Here is an 18,885-nt window from a genome sequence, read left to right as displayed (position 1 = left end):
TTTTTAAAGCTGCTGTTCATTTTCCCCTCTGGTCTTGTGATGTAGTTGTGTCTCCTCCCATTCCATGCCACGTATCACCATGGGCTGCAATAGTTGATACTTCTGTTTGTCTCCTTTACTAGATTGTAGGTTCCTTGAGGCAGGACCAATACAGCTTTGCAGCCTTGGTGCCTAGCACAGTGCCTGGCATAGTAGTTGCTCAATAAATGTTGTTGAATGAATACACTTGTGGGAATAATATTAATAACTTGTGAGGATCAAAGAATATACTATAAGTAGAGCACTTAGCACAGGGCAATTGCTCAATAAATACACATATTATTGCACAAGATAATATAATTGCTCAACCAGTGAGCAATTTTGTTATGATATTTTTCCAACGATACTTTGTAAGCTGTGAAATGGTACATTAATTTATGGTTTTGCACTCCCCAGTTTCCATTGTAGAAACCAATCTCCTGAGAAATATTGAGAGTCCTGAGCGTGCACAGGCCCCATTGTCATTCTGTAGGGTAAGGGGGCTTCGAACCCAGGGCTCGTCTCTGTGCTTAGTAAGCCACCTTTAATTAGAAGGCATTTTACCCTGGTAAGGTGTAAGATGTGCATAATTTTATTCCCTCTACCTTTGCACCCCCAATTCTGGGATCAGCTTTACAGCATCCTTCTTGGTTGATTTGGTGCTGATCTATCTGCTATTTTTCTATAGAAATTGTCTAACCAGTGGCCCATTATCCACTCAGATTCCTTCCAGAGGTCTCCACACCCTTCAACAATCCCTTTCAGAGCATCCACTAAGTGTTGGGCTCCTCTCTCAGAACCTCTACCCCTCACACAGCAGTGATAAAAATTCCTTTCCACCCATCCATCCATCTAATAAATGAAATGTTGTCTCTTATTCCTACTATACACCTGGCATCATTGTAGGTGCTGGGCATACAGCAGTGAACAAAACAGACACAAATTCCTGACCTCATGGAGCTTACATTCTAAATAAAACAAGTAAAATATACAGTATCAGATGGTGATAAGTGCTCAAGAGAAAAGTAAAGCTGACAAGGGGGACAAAGAGTGTGGTGGAGTGAAGGGGGTGGGTTGCATGTATTAAAAGCGTGGTCAGGTGAGGTTTCACCGAGAAGGCAACATGTGCACAAAGACCTGAAGGAGAAGATGCAGCCAGGAAGATGCTGGAGGAAGAGCTTATGGTAAGAAGGAACAACTCAAGCAGAGACCTGAGACAGCAGGGTACCTGTGACCGGGAGGGGTGAGCAGAGGGGAGTATGGCAGGAGAGGACATCAGAGCTGGATCTAGCAGGGGCTGTAGGCTCTGTACTTATTTGGCTTATAGTCTGAGTGAGACAAGAAGCCAGTGGAAGTAGAGTGACATGAACCCATGCATGTCCTAACCTGGATCATGAGGGCTGCCATGTCAACGATGGACTCTGTGGGCAAGGGGTGATGGGAAGCAGGGAGACCAGGTGGCGGACGTACAGTAACCCAGGGAGAGATGATGGGGCTTGGGCTATGTGGAAGTGGTGAGAAGTAGCCAGATTCTGGATATATTTTTAAGGTAGAAAATGCAGGATTTGCTGACAGATGAAATGTGGGGTTGAGAGAAAAAGCACCCAAAAATGGAGGCCTTGGATGAGACACTACCCTTTAGCCTCCTGTAGAGAGTTATAAAATATGTGCTCCTTGCAACTTTTTACCTAAACCAAAGCCAGTTTTCTAAATTTAGCCTTTCTTTTTTAACCATTGCTCAACGCATGCATTTCTTGAAAAGTAAGTGTGTTTGAAGTTTCCAAATAGCCTAACGGTACATAAAATATATAATGTGTGCTGATTCTCAGCAATAAATATCACTCTCTAAAACTCCTTGCTTCCCACAGAAATTCTATCAGCAAAGTTAGAATTGCAATTTTATTCTTCCTCAGTTGTCTGATTAAGGTTTCGTTTAAGCCTTGGGCTTATTTTGAAAGCCCTATAAACATTTTACACACCTACCCATATATTATCAAAGTCATTCTGAATTCAGCCTACAGTAAAATTAATTACCATGTCATGAATCTGTCACATTTCAAGAGAAATCATAAATATTTACTCAGACCCGATTCAATGTCACTTTGAAATGAAACAATATTGGCAGCAAATTTCTTTGTATTACAGTACATTCTTTAGTTGGAAGATTTCCATGTAAATATATCCATAAAGTTTTTGGAAGCCCAATTTCAGCACACAGAGAAAATAATAAATCAACACTCATATCTCTGCAGAAATCCACAGGCCCACAAAATCCACATGCTTTTCCCGTTCCTCCTGGGACCGTACCATGAGACTGGCAGTGGCACAAACAGAAGCCAAGCCTGGGAGTGAGAGAAGCTGCTCAGCGTTCCAGAGACTGATGGTAGGAGAGCTGCCATGAGAGCAGGAAGACAAGTCCTTGCAGATGAAGGCAGTGCAGGCACCTCTGGCTGAGTAAAAAAGCCAGTAGTTGAGTGCAGTCTGTACCCTGAAATCAAACCCAAAACTCACCAACATGGCGGGTTCAGAGGCAGGCAGCGTGGTGTCTTGAAAAGCACACTGGATGGTGTGGGTTCAAATCCCAGCTCCATCACCTGGGCACTCTCTGGGAAATCTCTGTGCCTTAGATTCCTCATGTGTTAAAAAGCACCTGCTGCATGGAGTTGTGGGAAAGACCCAATGTAAGGGGCTTAAAACAAGGTCTAACACACAATGGGTACTTGGTAGTGCACGTGTATTATAGATATGTACGTATCTATAGATAAGATAGGTAGATATATATAGATAGATGGATCTATACATATATATGCACACATATACATATATACACATATATAGTATAACATAGTATATATAATTTAATTCAAAATGACTGACTTTGAGTCCGCAGCTCTGTCACTGATTATTTTACCTTCTTCCTTCAGTTTCCTGGGGATGTTAATGGCCATCTTGCCTGGAGCCTGTGAGGGTTAAATAAGATAATGTGAAAGAGTTCTGCAAAGTCCAAAAAAGTATAGACGGGTGGGAGCTATTATCATGAGAATATGTTCTATTCTAGTCTTCCTTTATCACTATTCACCTCTCCAGCCTGGTGGGTCTGACTCTTGCTCGGTGGTCTGGATTTCATGGACCCGGGTTCTTGACCTGTTGCCTGGACAGTTACAGCAGTGACTGGTCAGCAAAGTGTTTACCTCAGGCTGGCCAGCCCCCAAACCTTATGTCCTCGTTGAGAGCTGCCCCTTCAGGACTGTCTCACAGGGAAGCACAACGTCTTTACGAGACTGGAGCTGAAATGCGTAGGTTGAACTTGCTCACACTGATAATTTAGGTCTTTGTGCTCTGTGCTTGGATGACTAAAGTAGCAACTAAAAGAGGAGATGAAGAGGCAGGGCCGGGTGAGCTGAAGAGGTTACATGTCAGGGAGGCAGCTTGAGGAAGCCAAATGTGTTCCTCTCACTTCGCTTTTCTGGTTCTACTGTCTTTAGCAGAAGGAGGGTTCTGTGCCATTTCCTCCTCTCCAAGGGCAAGAAGACAGAATAGTTAAACGAAAAGGGAAAAGATTTTAAGTCTGACACACACCTAAAATCTAGATCAACAGAACCCTCTGGAACCCCAACTATTCTTTTCCATCCATTTCCTAAGTTGGAAAAAGAGTTTTTCAGTAATTTTTTTTGGTCTGACTTTTTTTTTTTTCACACTTAGCAGCTTCATTGACATATAATTTATGTATCATGCAACTACCCATTATAAGAGTAGAGTTGCACAACCATCACCACGCACCCACTTTTAGAACAGTTCCATTACCCCCCAAATAGAAATGTCGTGCCCATGTGCAGTCAGTGCCCACTCTCACACTAGTTCTGGGCAACTACTAATCTGCTTTCTGTCTCCACAGATTTGTCTTTTGTAGCATTTCATATAAATGGACACTATGAAGTCTTTTGGTTCTGGTTCCTCTCAGCGTGTTTTTGAGATTCATCCACATTGTTGCATGTATCAGTAGTAGTTCCTTCTCGTTGCTAAGTAGTGTTCTGTTATATGAATATACCTCATTTTGCTTATCCATTCACCAGCTGACGAACACTTGGATTATTTTGTGGCTTCTTTTTTTAAATGTTCCAAATAAAGGAGGTTGATCCCATTTCTTTGAAGACATTCTTTGTTAATCTTTACCAGAAATATTCTTTTGCAATAAGAGCTGGGCCCCTTGAAATACATTCTGCAGGGTCCCTGTGAAAATACGGCCTCTTCCAACATAACAGCAGAGGGTCCATCATGATTCTGTACACAGGTATACCTTGTTAGAGGTAAACCCAAATGCTAAAGTAGGGAAATCATTACTTTTCCAGCATGCGATGCCTTGAAATAAAGAAATTGCCCATCTGGAGTAGATACATAGGACTGATGACCTCCTTTGGATGCAGGATATTTGCAGGTCACAGTCCATCACTGCACAGAACAAAGAGAGCCAGGAGGACCTGGGCCCATCTCATCACACCAGCAGCAGGGGAGCAGGCCACATTCCAAAGGACGAGGATCCAAAGAGAGAGCCAAGAGTGTGAACCTCAGGCTCCTATCCTTCTTCTAGAAGGACAACCCCAACGCAGAAGCTAATTGTGTCTTGATATGTTATTTTGTTCTTGACTCATATCTAAGTCCCTTCTCCCAGCAGGGAAGTTGAGGGAGGGGGTATTGCCAAGTCTTGAGTTGACTCTAGAGGTTATGATGTGGAGCCAAATGGTAGATCAATAGAAATCCATCACCAGTCCTGGCAAAAGGACGCACAGACTCTGCTGATAGAGGACCCTTCACGCAGTCAGTCAACAAATATGCATTGACTGCCACTGTGTACGAGTCAGGCACCCTGATAGGCTCTGAGATAGAGGGAAGGCACAGTGTCTGCCCTCCATGAGCTCACCGTCTAACAAGAGAGAGCAAATGATAAGCAAGTGAACACAAACCTATAGAAAAGGTTATCACAGTGCCCCATAAAAAGCGCCCTGAGAACACGGAGATGAGAGCTAGAGGAAGTGTGACAGAATGGTTGGCATTTCATCTGAGCCTGAATGGGAAGCTTGTCAAACAACAAGGGGGAAAAGAAAGAGTAGTATTTAGACAGAGGTTCAAGATGACTTCACACTACCAGGGATAAAGCTGCACGGGGCCAAGCCAAAACCAGGACTTCCCCTGCGACCAAAGTAACATACCAGTTCTGAGATCTGCCCTTCGGTGGCAGATACGGAATTTAAGCCAGGGCCGCCCGATTATAATCTCTGAGCCTCAGTCTCCCTGAATGAGAGATGGGTCCTGGTAGGGTCATCAGGAGGGTTAAATGAACCAATAAATGTAGAATCTGGCTGGCATGGAATTCAGCACAGTCGGTGCTGAATAAAGGATATTTGTTGTATGACAAAGAGGCCTTTCCTTTCATCACCTTCCCCTGGCAGGAGCTCAGGTGTTACTTTGATTTTGTCAGATTATTGTTCCAATAAAATACACTGGCAGAAAAACTCATTCTCTTGGAAAAGAGTATTTGCCCTTTTAATATTTTATCCCTGATGTGTTGTGTAAGACAAATATGCTTCAGTGTTATAATTAAAACTCCTTCCAGCGCAGCGCCTCGGTTCACGAAGGGAGGTCAGTTCCCTGGCTCTGCCTTGTTGATCGCCCGCGCGGGCACCCCGTGCAGCTGCTGCCGCCGGCCCAGCAGTTTCCTGCCCATCACTTGCTGGGCACAAATGAAATCACTTCGAATGACCTAGTGTGCACTTCTGCCACTCAGAAAACTGAATAGAGAGGCCAAGAAGTGGCAGCCTCAGGGGCCTGGGGAAACAAGTGCTCTCCAGGGCTGCATTTCTTGGGTGACAGAGTTGAGGAAAATTGGAGATTGGAAGGGCTATTGCAACCCCTGGAAAGTGTTGCCCTGACTGGGAAACACGCGTACGTTTCCTGGAGGATGATTCTTTGCTTCCTTATGAAGTTATCAGAGGGTACCTCAGGTGGTCTTCTTAATCTAGGGCACAGGGATGGGCTTCAGACGGGTCTGCCAACTCCCTGAAATTACCTGCAAGCTTTGGTGTGAGTGTACAGCTACCTGGGGGGCAACGTGTGGCTTCCTTAGATCTGCAGAGTAGGCTGTGTGGTTCAAAGTGCGACATTGCCGTCGCTTCTCCTCTGGATTACCCTGAACATCACCAGAGTAAGTGTTGAAAGCTTTGAGATGACAGAGTTTGGAGTGGCCAGGGGTCCTGGTCAATCCACAGGCCCCTAGAAGCCCAAAGTGGAGGTGTCAGCCCAGCCTCCTTTCTGCTTCCCTGGACCCCCCACTGCAGGTCCAGCCCTGGACCCAGCCTGACCATGGAGGGAAAACTGCCACAAGCCCAGCCCTTCATCAGGGACAACCTGGGCCCCACAAAGCCTCCCTGTGTCTACCAGGGAAGAGAAGGGGGTGAGGGAAGTCACACTTTGGAGTTAGGCACAGAGGCAATACTTTACAGCATCCATTTAGTTCTTACAACACCTGTAGACACTATTGTCCCCATTTTCTAAAGGATAAAACTAAGGCTTAGAAAGTTCACTTGCCCAAGTTTGCACAGCTACTCAGCTGTTGGGTCAGGTGTGAATTCGGTGCTGTCCCTAGAGCCACGGCTTTTCCTGCCCCATGTCACACAAGATCCTTCTGGATCCACAATCTATGTGCTGGCTGTTCAGAACCATCCCATTGTAGTTGTACTTTCCCCGCAGCAGTATGTTTCCTCACACCCTTAAGCATTTGCATGTCCTGTTTCCACTGTCTGGAGTTCCCTCTCATCCATTGTTGACTTGAGAAAAGTCTCCTCACTCTTCGACTCGCAATTCAAGCTTCTTCTGTGCTCTGAAACCCGCCCTACCCTTCCCCCAACTTCCAGCTCTCCCAGGCCAACCCCCAACCCCCGCTCGCTGATTTATGCCAGTCCTTCTTTCTTTTAAGCTCCCATAGCACCACGCACATACTTTACTAAGAACGTAGCATATTGGTTGTTTTGTTTTCTGTTCTTTTCATTAAAGTGCAAACTCCATGAGGAAAAGTGCTTTTGTCTTTTTCCTGTTTGAAAACAAAGAAAAATCATGTGCATCCCTTTGTTCTTGCTATTCAGAACTACTTATAATTCCAAAATGTGTAGGCTCTCCACACCTCCTTGCTCTTCTCCCTGCTTTGCCCTGCACTGAATACAATACCTGGGATGTAGAATGCGCTCAATTAAAGTGTCTAGGATGTTGCTTGTTGAAAGGATGGGTTGTTTCCTGAACTACACAAAACCATTCCTAATCGTATGTCCTTGTCACGTTTCTCAAAAATGTTCTGAGTGAGGCACAACTTTTCCAAAGACAGCGTATTAGCTCCCGATGTAATCTCTGCCGTTCACTGAAGAAGACAGAGGGGGAAGGGTTACAGAGGCAGACCTCCCTGACCCTCTTGTGGTGGCAGAAAAAAGCAAGAGTGAAAACAGGAAAATAAGCCTCTTCAGGGAAATGTCCTCTAAAAGAAACGGCAACCAAATCAGACAAGATAGATCCCTGGACGTTTTTATTTCTTGATGCAATTGGACCAACCAGCAGGTTTCCACTCACTGCACCGGGCCTTTATTTACTGCCTGCTTCATGGTCCTGTTGCTCTCTCCTCAAAAAGAGATTTGTTGGAGGCTGGCTCCTTTCCCACTAAGGTCATCAGAGAGCTGCCGAGTGCTGGGAAATAGTAACTTCAGCAAAATGTCAGGGACGATTTAGTGAAAATGAACTCTGCATTGTGCCCCTCGGTACAGAGCAGAGCTAGCCGAGACCACACATGTGGAGCCCAGAGCTGCATCGCAAAGACTAGGGCAGGCTGGACCAGGCCTGGGAGACCAAGTCCTGGTGGGCAAAGAGTAGCTTCCCCACCAAGTGAGAGGCCTGGGAGAGTGAGTGCATCATGATCATCCTACCACCAGCAGTCCAGCCACAGCAAGAGCCCTAGGCATTCTGTTTGCTCTTAATTCACAGAAATTACCAGCAAACCCAAAGAGCGATTCTTCCAGTGACAGATGAGGAGCAGCAGCAGTTTGCAATATGGAGCCTGATCTAAAATACACTGCTCTACTTAAACCACGCCCCCCGAAAATTACTTTCCCTTTGTCAGGATCAACAGCAGTGCTTGGCCAGAACTCCCACCTCAGTGCCTTCCATTTTCAAAAGGGTTTTTAAGTTCTTCCACCTGGAAACGTTCTTCTGTATGTCAGGGAGGTCCTCAGGCCACAGGTAGACCGCCTCTCTAGATGGGTCATGCATTAGGGGGGCATCCAGTAAACTGAAAGGATCTGGAGAAACCTGTCTGAGTTTTCGCAATAGTGCCCAGAAATCAAGCCGGTAACTAAATTCTTCCTCTGTTCTGATTTCAAACACAACATGTTCATGGCTCCACACATGACATCCGAATGCATAGGTTCATATTAGATAAAATCCAGGCCAATTCGCTCCTTCATTCTGGAAAAGAATGTGACCCAAAACTCAACACCAGTCACCCCATTAGGCTCCCACACGCCTCCCTGGAAGTTAGAGGTATGAGACTGAGCAAGTCACTATTTGGCCCGTGTTTTCTTCTTCTACACAATAAAGCAGCACTCGATGGCTCACGAGGATGCTTCCTATTCACTGTCACTGTGAGTGTTGCCTGGCTGACTAGGAGCAAATTTATTTTCCAACAACTTGTCTCCTTCTGGTTTTTATTAAAATAATGACTTTACTGGTTTTATAAAAATCTCTGTACCTTCCTTTCAACTTTGCTGTGAACCTAAAACTGCTCTTTAAAAAAAAGTCTTAAAAAAACCAAAAAACAAAAAAATGATACATATGAGAAATTCAAACAAAATAGAACAGTACCCCAAAGAAATGTTTTTGTTTTCCAATTATTTTATTCAGGTCATAATGGCTTATAACATTGTGCAATTTCAGGTGTACATTATTATTTATCAGTTTCTGTGTAGACTGCATCATGCTCACCACCATAAGTCTAATTTTTATCCATCACCATACATGTGTGCCCTTTCACCCCTTTCGCCCACCCCCCAACCCTCTCCCCCTCTGGTAACTAGTAATCTGTTGTGTTTATCCATGTGAAGAAACATTTTTTTAAATCATTCTAAATACTCTTATCTAGATACAAACATCATTAATATTGTTAAATGTTATTCTAGACATCTCTTTGCACCTGTATTCGGACAGAAGGGTAGATAGATGGATGGAAATAATTTTTCAAAAATGGGGTTATAGTCCATATGCTCATTTTGGAGAAAGTTTCAAATTTAACATTATTTTTTAATTTAACGTAAAAAAGAAATTGAAGTGAAATTGAAAATGCCCTATCACAAGAAATCTGTAGTGACAGATGTAGTGGCATGTCATCACAAATTCTTTGTCACTCCTCTTACTGAGACGTGGGATCTATTTCTCCCTGGCCTTGAATCTGGGCTGGACCGGTGACTGCTTTGACCAATAGATACAGTGGAAGTGATGCTGTTCCAAATCTCGTCCTAGCCTTGAATAGAGAACTAGCAGTTTCTACTTCCTTCCTCTTGGAATCCAGCCACCATGCTGCAAGGAAGTCCAAGCAGCGATCCGGAAGGAAAATTGAGGCCCCTGGCCAACAACCACAGCTGAACTCCCAGCCAACAGACAGCATCAACTTTGCCCAGCATATGCATGAGCCATCTTGGAAGTGACTCCTCCAGCCCCATTTGAACTGCCCCTTTGATACCAGGTGTGGTAGAGACAAACTGCCCCTACTGTGAGCCTGCCCAAACTCCCAAATTGTGATCAAATACATGATACAGTGGGAGTGATACTGTATTGTTGTTTTAAGCCACTAAGTTTTGAGATAGCTTTTTATGTAACAATAGACAACTGAAACAAAATTCCTCTATAGTTAAGAAAAAGAGATAAGTTTAGAGTTGGAGTTTCTCAGTTATGTACTTCGCTTTTAGAAAATCTCAATTGACTCTAGCTGTTAAAAAAAAAAAATCACACGGTTGTTTAGTCTTAGTTTCATATCTAAATGGTAAAATGTTTACTAAGAGATTTTTCACCATATCTTCTCAATTCCTAATTTCTGTTGTTTGGTTTCGTCACTTGGTTGACAGATTTTAACCTCAGGTGCACCCCCACCAAAAAAAATGAGTGCTATCAAATATTGTTTCTGTAATTGCTTTGCTCTCCCTGTCCTTTTGCTTTGTATGCGCTGTTATCTCAAGCCTTTCCTTTCTGTCGACTTTTCCCAATTGGTACATGGAGATAAAATTAAGTAATATTGAATCACATGGCGGAAAGCTATTTCTTTTTCACCCTCTTTCAGTTCTATTTAAATCAAGGAGAAAGTCTCAATTCAGTGCTAGTACATCGTCAACATCTTTCCAAATGTATCTAGTCATCCTTTGTAACAGACAAGGTGGGCCTTAAGTTTCAGCACCTTTAACAGGCAACAATGTAGAACTAGAACAGAATCATGTTAGTTTATTTTCATTATATTTATGGTATTCCATTTTTGACAAGTTATGTTGATTTTCCACTTACTGTAGTGATAGAAAATTTCTTTTTTTTTTTAAAGATTGTCATCTGAGCTAACAACTATTGCCAATCTTCTTTTTTTTTTTTTCTGCATTTTTCTCCTCCAATCCCCCCAGTACACAGCTGCGTATTTTAGTTTTGGTTCTTCTAGTTGTGGCGTGTGGGACGCCGCCTCAGTGTGGCCTGATGAATGGTACCACGTCCACGCCCAGGATCCCAACCCGTGAAATCCTGGGCCACCAAAGCAGAGTGTGCGAACTTAACCACTCGGCCACGGGGCCAGCCCCTAAAATTTCTTTTATAATAAATTTCTTAGCTTAAAAGGTGAACTAATTTAAGGAAAATACTAAGTATATAATGAGCAGATGGTACTTGAATATGGCTAAAATTAAATCTGTGGTATATGAATGCCTGGCTTTTAGGAGAAACTTTTCTTTATCCCATTAAAGAATCTGTACTCTTAATTTTTTTTCTTGAGATTTTTGTTAAGAATCTGTACCATGGCTGTCCTCCACCTAGTGGGAGTATCCTGCCCCTGGTGGGAGGACTCCTGGAGCCTATGCTTCACCGTCCGCCCCCAATAGTTCACTTCCTCACTTTACTCACTTATCTACTCAACATGCCTTTCCACCCGCCTCGTGAGAAACCAGACAAGGAGAGAGGAACTTTGCCTCAGATATCCCCATGCTCTTCTGCTGGTTTCCTGATCCCCCTGAGCCTTGATCTTGTCTAATTTATTTTCTTTTTTGTCTTCAACAGTGCTAAGTCCCTCTTTTTTCTGGGATGAGCAGCTGCGTGTGGTTGTGACTGTTCTGACTCCTCCTTTATTTTTCTCTCAGGCTGGAGATGACTCTGCTCTTTCTCTGACGCTTCCGTACTTCTCCTCTCCACTCCCTCAGACCACTTTTGTCCAGATTCGGGGGAGGACTAGACAGCTCTCAGAATGGCACTGATTCACGTTCTTTCCCCAGTAATAATTCTGGCTGGTTGGGACAGAGCCTCACTGAGCTGCACCAGAATCTCCCATTTTTTTCTTTGATTATCTCATTGTAGAGCTCGTGGCATGAACTTGGGAGCCCATCATTGCTTAGTGTGTTGGTGAGTTGTTTTGTTATTGCAGTTTCTGCTGGTTTTTACATTTAAGTTGTGCAGAGGAAGAGTCTGTGATCTTGCTTTTTTAAAATTCTTTTCTTTCTTTCTTTCTTTTTTTTTTTTCCCAAAGATGTTTATGATCATTTCAGCTATATTTGATCTAACCAAAGTGTTGACCAAGATTTTGGGCCACAATCGAAATAAAAAATCCCTGAGTCTCCCCCAAGATATTGCAAGGCAATGTGGTTAGTGGAAAGGATATAGACTGGATTTGAATCCTGGCCCCATCATTCACTAGGTGTATGATTTAGAGCAAGGCACTTAACCTCATCCAGCCTCAATTTCTTCACCTACAAAGTAAGTAACATGATGCCTGTCAAATAATAAACACAGTACCGGGGAAATATTAGTCTCTTTCCCTCTTCTTTCTTTTCTCCTAAGCTTTCTCAGTGTCAGGACTGGCTATACTCAGGGGTAGGGAAAGCTGCCTCTGTTTGTTTATTCTAGGGACAAGGGATGCAGGGGTAAGTGTAGAGATTGATGTGAATCCAGATTAATCCACACCAGCCCCTTGTTTCCTGTCTCTTAAAGAGCCCTGAGAGTCACACATACCCGAGAGCCCTCTGAGAGTGAACAGACTTCACTCCCCTCCCAAGACAATAAGGAAACTGATTCAAAGGTGTGTGAAAGCTAAAATAAAGCCTTAGATTGGGATGATTCCAAAAGGAGCATTGACTGATCCAGCTAAGGCCAGTCAGCTCTTTGATTTTTTTAAGTTCTCTAAGCACTTATTCTCTTTCTCTCTCACACACACACTCACAGTCATACACACACTTACACAAACATGCACATATTTTTACACATGTATATTCATTCACACACAAATTTACACACACACACATTCACACTCATCTTCACATATGTGCAGGCACACACTCACATTCATACACATATACTCACGCAACACACATGCACACGTACACACCTCATTCACTTATACACTCAGTCCTGTTAAACTCTTCTCCCTACTAAAAGAAAAAAGTCGTTCCTGCCCTTAGGCATCAAGGAGCAGTATCTCCTCAGTCACAGAAACACTCTGAAATGTTATCCTATTTGTTATCGCAGTGGCCTGGAAAGTAGCCAACTCAATTAAAATGCAAGGACAGCCAACTCCAGGGGTCAAAAGAAACCAGCCTGAGCGAGAACAGGAGAGTAACCGATTGCATTCATCTTTTCTTACCAAATGACTAAATTTACAGTCCACTAAAAATATTTGAATCATTACAAAATCAAACTCCAAATTTTCTGAGTTTTGTAAATCTCAGATATGATCTTTATTCCAGCTGATGGAAGCTGAGTTCATTAAAAATACTTGTTAATCTAATTAGGTGACTGAGATAAGTACCCATTCGAAGTTGGAGGACGGGTGAGTGAGCAAGTAGGTGGGGTGGGTGGCCTAATTTCCCTGAGATCCGTTGCTGGTGGTGATTTATTTTAGAAAGCTGTCTTTAATTAAGTGTGAATAGCATCTGACTTATCACATGTGCCTCATCTGCTGTAACCAAAGTGTCACTATGCTTGAAGAGCCCTCAAGTTCCTGTGAACTAAAAGAGCAATAAGTCTGTGTCACTGGGCAGACACAATAGACGCCGCCTTCTTACCCCATAATGTCTTCTGCTTCATTTAGATGCTCTTTATGGCAGCATCTTTCTTTTTGAGTGCACTCTGGGAATCTCAGGAAGGATGCTGCTAAATTTAACATATATGCAGCAGTCCAGGCTGAGGCAACCCAGGTTGCTATTGCAGAACCACCAGTCACCAGGTGGGCCGGTGACCCTTTTGGTGTCTATTTGCATGAGCTTATGGCAGGAGAGGAGTTTTGGGTGCCAGAGGTACTTGTGTAGCAGAACAAAGAAAGGGAAAGGGCCAGTTTTTGTCCCACTACACTCTCCTCACCCCGGCCACCTCCTGCCAACTGAGCAGGCTGACAGACTAGATTAGACCTCCTGTAGGGGGAGGGGTTGGGATTAAAAACCAAAGGAGCAGCTTGAACAAAAGTCCAGGTGAGATTCTGGACACAACTGAGATTGAGGCACCCAAGAACAGCCAAGCTGGGTAAGAGAAGTCTTTGCCTCTGTGTCCATATCACAGCACAGCAGCAGGGTCTGGCAGGGGCTGTAAAGCTGCAGGAAGCAGCTGCAGTGGCAGAGGTCCTGGTCTTGATGCCGAACCTCTTAATCTTCAGATCATGTGCCCGATGTGCAGTAAGCCGATTGCTGAGACATCCGTGTTTGGAGACAGAGAAACATTTACTTGAATTGGCCAAAATGAGAAGGCAGGAGGATAGGATCTCTCAAATTTGCCTTAACAAGAGAAGAAAGCAGGCGGTTTTATAGAGCTAAGGGGCCTGGCAGGAGGAGTTTCAGAGAAACAAAGGAGTAATCCATGTTTCTTTCACTCCTGATAAGCCCTTGGGCAATCTGACTTCTAGGCCTCAGCTGGCAGCTGGGGGCTGGTTATCTGATGACCCTTGAAGGCATTCTTTTTCTGCTGAAAAACAAGCTCCTAAATCCTTATGACCCTTGAGTCATCTCTCAGGTTAAACAAGAAAACAGAGAATTGACACGATTAACTTCTTTTCATCTATGTCTGTGTTGGGAACAAGGCAAAAGGTAATCTTATTGAATATTTACAGCGACCCTCAGGGTCATCAGCTACAGCAGAGGCCACTGGCCTCCCTCAGGGGCTTGTGCGGCCTGGGCTCCATGAGAAGATCAAGCAAAAGAACTAAGGAGACTCTTCCTGAGTAGCTGTGAGTTCTCCCTAGAGACTCACAAAACACCTGGGAGAGACTTTGAATGGCTGTTGGACTGAAAGCTTTTATTCATCTAGAGAATTTCCAATGTCAGGGTCAATGTCACCTCTTGTTCCATCTGCCGAGTGAAACCTGAGACATTCAGACACGTACACGCTCCACAAGCAGTACATAACCTCTCTGCTGAGACAGGCCAGCTCCCGGGAACACAGCTAGACTCCACGTCTTGGCACCCCTTGCCGTCAGGCATCTCCCCGTGACCCGGCCCTGGCAAGTGCAATGTAAGCAGGAAAAGTATGTGCCTCTTCCAGGCCCGGCCCATAATAATCTCCTGCTCTTTATGACTCATCTCTTTCTGCATCCCTCAGCTGAACGCAGAGGACTCCAAGGACCTAGATAGAGGAGGGCAGAGCCACAAGATGGAAGGGGCCCAGTCTTTGAATTTTCCACGAAGAAAGCCACCAGACCACAAATACTCAAACTGGTGGAAGACAAGGGAAAAATAAACTTTTAATTTGCTGAGTCACTGAGATTTGGGGATTGTTTATTATAAAAGCTAGTGTTGCTTACCTTACTGATTATACTAGAAAAGTATTATTATCCCCAGTCTGCAAATGAGGAAATTGAGATTCTTAGGGGTTAAGTCAGTGTTCTCAACCAGCAGTGATTTTGAGCCCCAGGGGTCCTTTAGCAATGTCTAGAGACATTTTTGTTGTCACAACTGGGGGAAGAGGTTGTATGTGCTGCTGGCATCTAGTATGTAGAGGCCAGGGACACTGCCACACGTCCTACAGTGCCCTGGACAGTCCCCACGACAAAGAATTATCTGACCCAAAATGTCTATTGTGGCAAGGTTGAGAAATCCGGTTAAGTGATTTGTCTGAGGTCACTGAACTAGAACGTGTCAGTGGCTTGTAATCTCGGTCCCTTCTTAGTATCAGGTCATCTCTTTACCTGGAAGCTTGCGTTTGAGCTGCCGTGTTATACTGCCCAGTACCCCATGTTACTTCTTCACGCAACTCTGAGAGAGAAGTTCATTCCTGGGGCAAAAAAGAATCAAGTTGAGGAATAATAAATACACATACCTTAATAAGTTTTACGGAAGACTAACGTTGGTATTTCCTACTGAATCAACAGGGACCAGAATATTGCTTGAAAATAGCTAAACGTGTTTGCAGTCTTAACCAGATGCTAAGCCTTAGAAACTTTAGATAGAGAGAAGGTATTTCCATTTCACTGTTAGGGTCCCTGCAGCCTTCTATATTATCAAAAAAAAACTATCAATTTTTTCTGCTTCCAAAAGTAGTATGTTTGGGATTTTTTTAAGACTTTAATAAAAAAAATAAAAATAAAAAGTTTCCCGTGTTCCACCTGCTTGAGGAAATCATAAGTAATTTCATTCATATTCTTCCATATTTATTTTATGTGTATGCTAATGTGATGGTTAATTTTATGTGTCAGCTTGATTGGCCACCGGGTGCCAAATTAAACAATATTTCTGGGTGTGTCTGTGAGGGTGTTTCCAGATGAGATTAGCATTTGAATCCATGGACTCAGTAGCATAAATTGCCCTTCTAACATGGGAGGGCATCACCCAACCCACTGAGGGTCTGAATAGAACAAAAAGTGGAGGAAGGAGGAATTTCCTCTTTTATTTTTCTGCCTCACTGTTGAGCTGGAGCATCTCATCTCATCTTCTCCTGCCCTCAGACTGGGATTTACTCATCTCCATCTCTCCTGGTTTTCAGACCTTCAGACTTGAACTGAATTATGCCACAGGCTTTCCTCAGTCTCCGTCTTACAGATGGCAGATTGTGGACTTCTCAGCCTCCCTAATTGCCTGAGCCAATTCTTCACAATAATATATATATCTCCTACTGGTTCTGTTTCTCTGGAGAACCCTGACCAATACAGCTAACGTTTCTGTATTTTTAATTAAGATAAGACACACACACACACATCAGAGACTTCTACAGTACAATTTGTGTTCACTCTTTCTCCTAAGAACACATCTAGAATACACTTCCCAGCATGCCTTGCAGTTAGATGTAGTCATGTAACTAAGTGTAGCCAATGGAACATGAACAGAAGTCCTGTGCACTTCCTCTAGGCCTGCTTATGAAAACCTCCCATACACGCTGCTTCAGGTTGTTTTTTCCTTCTGGTTGGCTGGGATGGAGGCAGCCACATGAGGAAGATGACAGAGCTTCCTTCAGTCTGAGCGTTGCATGACAACGCGGAGGAGAGTCACCTCAAGAAGTCGTTCACCTGCTCAGGATTGTTATGTGAAGAAGAAAAATAGTTCTACTGTGTTTGTTTGGGGTCTGTTTGTTATCCTAGCTAACAATACTGCCTTTCAACTTGCTTCTTTCACTTAAAAATATCCATCAAACATTTTCCCATGTCAGGACATATACTGTATTTCTTATAAAACATACTTTTTTCCCCACAATTTAACTTTTCTGAAATTGGGAGATATCTCCTATTTGAGACGTACAGTTCCCAAAAAGTTTCCACGAAATGATTGGGGCATCTTAGAACCTAGGAAATACCACAAATCTTACTTTCTAGGACTTGAAAAAATAATACAAATTCATTATTGCTATTAAAAATCAAAATAGTGGGCTGGCCCCATGGCACAGCAGTTGAATTCACACATTCCGCTTCGGTGGCCTTGGGTTCGCTGGTTTGGATCCTGGGTGTGGACCTATGCACCACTCATCAGGCCACGCTGTGGCAGGTGTTCCACATATAAAGTAGAGGAAGGAGATGGGCATGAATGTTAGCTCAGAGCCAATCTTCCTCAGCAAAAAGAGGAGGATTGGTGGTGAACGTGAGCTCAGGGCTAATCTTCCTAAAAACGGGGGCGGGGGGAGGGGGGCATGATGGTGGTGAGGAGGAACCAAAATAGTACCACAGGATTTTAAAGGAAAAGGAACAGTCTCCAATATAGCAGAAATGTTCAGAAGGCCAGCTCTTCACTTGAAGTTCCAGTTGAAATAGTTTTGCTAAGGAAGGGGCAGAATACCCACAATGAAGGCTACTGGCGCTGAAGAAATCAGAGTTCCCCAAGGCGAATAAGTAGGGAAAGCATTGGTTTAAGTAGTCCAGTCATTCCAGTTTTAATCTTGGGAACTACTCAGGATATATTCCACAATTACAATGACGATTTTCTAAAAGATATTTTATCAGGGGGACTACCCAAACAAAATGAACTTAAAATATCAGAGAGCATTTCCATGAGAGATTTAAGTGGCAAGGCATGAGACAGATATAAAGTCAACCAATTGGGTGTACCATCTCCAAAAAGATTGAGAATCTCCATTTTTAAGCACATTTAGTATCATATGAGAAATGGAATGTTGGACCTAGAATCATGGGTCAGAAATAACTTCTTTCTCTCCCTAAAGACTTTGGAAATATTATGCACATAAGAAAGGCTGTTGTGCAGGCCTACCTCCATAAAACATTGAACATGGAAAAATAAGCAAGATGCAGTTGTCATATTGAAATTAATTTTCCTTATAAAATGCATTTGCTTTTTTTTCTCCAAGGCAATGAAGGGCTCTGTGGCCACTATATAACTCTGTTTTGCCTCTTTTGATGGTTTCTGAGGCCCCTGGAATCCCTAAATTATTCTCTCTGAAATACTTTCTCTTTGGTAGAGCAGAATTTTTTCTCACAGAAAAAATTGGTGGTTTAAAAATGCCTTTTTTGGGTACAGAATAAAATATTCATCAAACCTTGCCTGTCGATCTCCCAACATCTATTTATGAAAACTTGCCATCAAAAGTCTGATGGTGACAAAAAAGTTCCTAGGTGCTGGCAAAAATAACGGATTTACATTACAAGTTTTATATTCCCAGTCCAGTTTTTCAACATTCAACAAATCTTTAAGTTTGTATAGAAAATAAAGTCTATAGTTTTCTTCCTTCTCAATTACTAGTTATGCCATAAACACACAGTATTCAAGAACTGATGAGTCTGGGACTAGAATTCACTGGATAGGATAGTTTAGGACATAGCTTGCAAGACCGGATACAGTAAATTCCAGAAGCTTTCCACTCAATTTCGTTTCTGACAAATGAAGAAAATGTACGTTCCTTGGAAGAAGAAGATGTGGTTTGTAAGGCTGCCTGAGCCAACATCTTCAAAGTAAGAGAGCCTATTAACAGGCAATACTTATACCCTCCAATCATGTGGTTTCTCTGCTGGTGAGTAATGAAAACCATTCGATTTTTCTGTCCAAGTAATAACAAGTCTTGTTCAAAGAAACTAGTTTTATTTAAAGCTTTGAGGTTGTTGAGAGGTTTTTCCTTGGTTGAAAATAAAATAAAGTCAGGACTGAAAGACTCTTACTTCTTTCTTTACTAGAAAAAGGAGAA

The sequence above is a fragment of the Equus przewalskii genome, unplaced genomic scaffold (genome assembly GCF_037783145.1).
Source record: "Equus przewalskii isolate Varuska unplaced genomic scaffold, EquPr2 ChrUn-13, whole genome shotgun sequence".
NCBI lineage: Eukaryota > Metazoa > Chordata > Mammalia > Perissodactyla > Equidae > Equus > Equus przewalskii.
The sequence above is the reverse complement of the archived record's forward strand: the minus strand, read 5'-3'. Positions refer to the sequence as shown.